This window comes from Ursus americanus, unplaced genomic scaffold, assembly GCF_024610735.1.
Source record: "Ursus americanus isolate L20-20 unplaced genomic scaffold, mUrsAme1.1.p SCAF_54, whole genome shotgun sequence".
In the NCBI taxonomy this organism is placed as follows: domain Eukaryota; kingdom Metazoa; phylum Chordata; class Mammalia; order Carnivora; family Ursidae; genus Ursus; species Ursus americanus.
The window spans coordinates 886,447-890,439 of record NW_028273636.1 but is presented as its reverse complement, the minus strand read 5'-3'; positions in this window follow the sequence as shown (position 1 = coordinate 890,439).

Below are 3,993 nucleotides of genomic sequence, written 5' to 3'. Positions count from 1 at the left end.
TGCCACACATCCAGGTGTAAGAAACAACATTGCCCAGGCATGGTCTAAGCCCCTCACCTCGTCCCTGTGCTTTGGGGACCGGAGGGACAGCCGAGGCACACGGCCCTGAGACCCCTTTGCAAAAAGCCGGCTTCCCACGGAGACAGTTTTCCTGAGGTGCAGACCCTATCCCAAGCGGTTGTGGCAAGGTAAAGCAAATGCCCTCCACTTCTCTGGAAGAAACCACAGTGCCCATCCATGTTCTAAGCCCTCCCATCCTCCCTGGGCTTCTGGCAGCAGGAGTGAAAAGAGAGGAGCAGAGCACTGGGACCCGTTTGACAAAAACCGGCTTCCCACGGGAAAGTCTTTCTCCACGTGCAGACATGCTCCCAGGTGCCTGGGGCAAGGGGAAGGAAATGCCATACACTGACCTGGAAGAGACCACAGGGCCCTGGCACAGTCTGAACCCTTCCCTCAACCCGGCGGTTTTGCTAGCAGGAGTTCAACCCCAACGAACACAGCCCGGAGACCCCTGGGGCAAAAACGGCTTCCGACGAACAATAAGTGCTTGCTGTGGAACACCTATCCCAAGTGGGGGTAGCCAGCTCAACAAAAGGCCACACACCCAGGTGTAAGAAACAACATTGCCCAGGCATGGTCTAAGCCCCTCACCTCGTCCCTGTGCTTTGGGGAGCCGGAGGGACAGCCGAGGCACACGGCCCTGAGACCCCTTTGCAAAAAGCCGGCTTCCCACGGAGACAGTTTTCCTGAGGTGCAGACCCTACCCCAAGCGGTTGTGGCAAGGTAAAGCAAATGCCCTCCACTTCTCTGGAAGAAACCACAGTGCCCAGCCATGTTCTAAGCCCTCCCATCCTCCCTGGGCTTCTGGCAGCAGGAGTGAAAAGAGAGGAGCAGAGCACTGGGACCCGTTTGACAAAAGCCGGCTTCCCACGGGAAAGTCTTTCTCCACGTGCAGACATGCTCCCAGGTGCCTGGGGCAAGGGGAAGGAAATGCCATACACTGACCTGGAAGAGACCACAGGGCCCAGGCACAGTCTGAACCCTTCCCTCAACCCGGCGGTTTTGCTAGCAGGAGTTCAACCCCAACGAACACAGCCCGGAGACCCCTGGGGCAAAAACGGCTTCCGACGAACAATAAGTGCTTGCTGTGGAACACCTATCCCAAGTGGGGGTAGCCAGCTCAACAAAATGCCACACACCCAGGTGTAAGAAACAACATTGCCCAGGCATGGTCTAAGCCCCTCACCTCGTCCCTGTGCTTTGGGGAGCCGGAGGGACAGCCGAGGCACACGGCCCTGAGACCCCTTTGCAAAAAGCCGGCTTCCCACGGAGACAGTTTTCCTGAGGTGCAGACCCTATCCCAAGTGGTTGTGGCAAGGTAAAGCAAATGCCCTCCACTTCTCTGGAAGAAACCACAGTGCCCAGCCATGTTCTAAGCCCTCCCATCCTCCCTGGGCTTCTGGCAGCAGGAGTGAAAAGAGAGGAGCAGAGCACTGGGACCCGTTTGACAAAAACCGGCTTCCCACGGGAAAGTCTTTCTCCACGTGCAGACATGCTCCCAGGTGCCTGGGGCAAGGGGAAGGAAATGCCATACACTGACCTGGAAGAGACCACAGGGCCCAGGCACAGTCTGAACCCTTCCCTCAACCCGGCGGTTTTGCTAGCAGGAGTTCAACCCCAACGAACACAGCCCGGAGACCCCTGGGGCAAAAACGGCTTCCGACGAACAATAGGTGCTTGCTGTGGAACACCTATCCCAAGTGGGGGTAGCCAGCTCAACAAAATGCCACACACCCAGGTGTAAGAAACAACATTGCCCAGGCATGGTCTAAGCCCCTCACCTCGTCCCTGTGCTTTGGGGAGCCGGAGGGACAGCCGAGGCACACGGCCCTGAGACCCCTTTGCAAAAAGCCGGCTTCCCACGGAAACACTTTTCCTGAGGTGCAGACCCTATCCCAAGTGGTTGTGGCAAGGTAAAGCAAATGCCCTCCACTTCTCTGGAAGAAACCACAGTGCCAAGCCATGTTCTAAGCCCTCCCATCCTCCCTGGGCTTCTGGCAGCAGGAGTGAAAAGAGAGGAGCAGAGCACTGGGACCCGTTTGACAAAACCCGGCTTCCCACCGGAAAGTCTTTCTCCACTTGCAGACATGCTCCCAGGTGCCTGGGGCAAGGGGAAGGAAAAGCCATACACTGACCTGGAAGAGACCACAGGGCCCAGGCACAGTCTGAACCCTTCCCTCAACCCGGCGGTTTTGCTAGCAGGAGTTCAACCCCAACGAACACAGCCCGGAGACCCCTGGGTCAAAAACGGCTTCCGACGAACAATAGGTGCTTGCTGTGGAACACCTATCCCAAGTGGGGGTAGCCAGCTCAACAAAATGCCACACACCCAGGTGTAAGAAACAACATTGCCCAGGCATGGTCTAAGCCCCTCACCTCGTCCCTGTGCTTTGGGGAGCCGGAGGGACAGCCGAAGCACACGGCCCTGAGACCCCTTTGCAAAAAGCCGGCTTCCCACGGAGACAGTTTTCCTGAGGTGCACACCCTATCCCAAGCGGTTGTGGCAAGGTAAAGCAAATGCCCTCCACTTCTCTGGAAGAAACCACAGTGCCCAGCCATGTTCTAAGCCCTCCCATCCTCCCTGGGCTTCTGGCAGCAGGAGTGAAAAGAGAGGAGCAGAGCACTGGGACCCGTTTGACAAAAACCGGCTTCCCACGGGAAAGTCTTTCTCCACGTGCAGACATGCTCCCAGGTGCCTGGGGCAAGGGGAAGGAAATGCCATACACTGACCTGGAAGAGACCACAGGGCCCAGGCACAGTCTGAACCCTTCCCTCAACCCGGCGGTTTTGCTAGCAGGAGTTCAACCCCAACGAACACAGCCCGGAGACCCCTGGGGCAAAAACGGCTTCCGACGAACAATAGGTGCTTGCTGTGGAACACCTATCCCAAGTGGGGGTAGCCAGCTCAACAAAATGCCACACATCCAGGTGTAAGAAACAACATTGCCCAGGCATGGTCTAAGCCCCTCACCTCGTCCCTGTGCTTTGGGGACCGGAGGGACAGCCGAGGCACACGGCCCTGAGACCCCTTTGCAAAAAGCCGGCTTCCCACGGAGACAGTTTTCCTGAGGTGCAGACCCTATCCCAAGCGGTTGTGGCAAGGTAAAGCAAATGCCCTCCACTTCTCTGGAAGAAACCACAGTGCCCATCCATGTTCTAAGCCCTCCCATCCTCCCTGGGCTTCTGGCAGCAGGAGTGAAAAGAGAGGAGCAGAGCACTGGGACCCGTTTGACAAAAACCGGCTTCCCACGGGAAAGTCTTTCTCCACGTGCAGACATGCTCCCAGGTGCCTGGGGCAAGGGGAAGGAAATGCCATACACTGACCTGGAAGAGACCACAGGGCCCTGGCACAGTCTGAACCCTTCCCTCAACCCGGCGGTTTTGCTAGCAGGAGTTCAACCCCAACGAACACAGCCCGGAGACCCCTGGGGCAAAAACGGCTTCCGACGAACAATAAGTGCTTGCTGTGGAACACCTATCCCAAGTGGGGGTAGCCAGCTCAACAAAAGGCCACACACCCAGGTGTAAGAAACAACATTGCCCAGGCATGGTCTAAGCCCCTCACCTCGTCCCTGTGCTTTGGGGAGCCGGAGGGACAGCCGAGGCACACGGCCCTGAGACCCCTTTGCAAAAAGCCGGCTTCCCACGGAGACAGTTTTCCTGAGGTGCAGACCTACCCCAAGCGGTTGTGGCAAGGTAAAGCAAATGCCCTCCACTTCTCTGGAAGAAACCACAGTGCCCAGCCATGTTCTAAGCCCTCCCATCCTCCCTGGGCTTCTGGCAGCAGGAGTGAAAAGAGAGGAGCAGAGCACTGGGACCCGTTTGACAAAAACCGGCTTCCCACGGGAAAGTCTTTCTCCACGTGCAGACATGCTCCCAGGTGCCTGGGGCAAGGGGAAGGAAATGCCATACACTGACCTGGAAGAGACCACA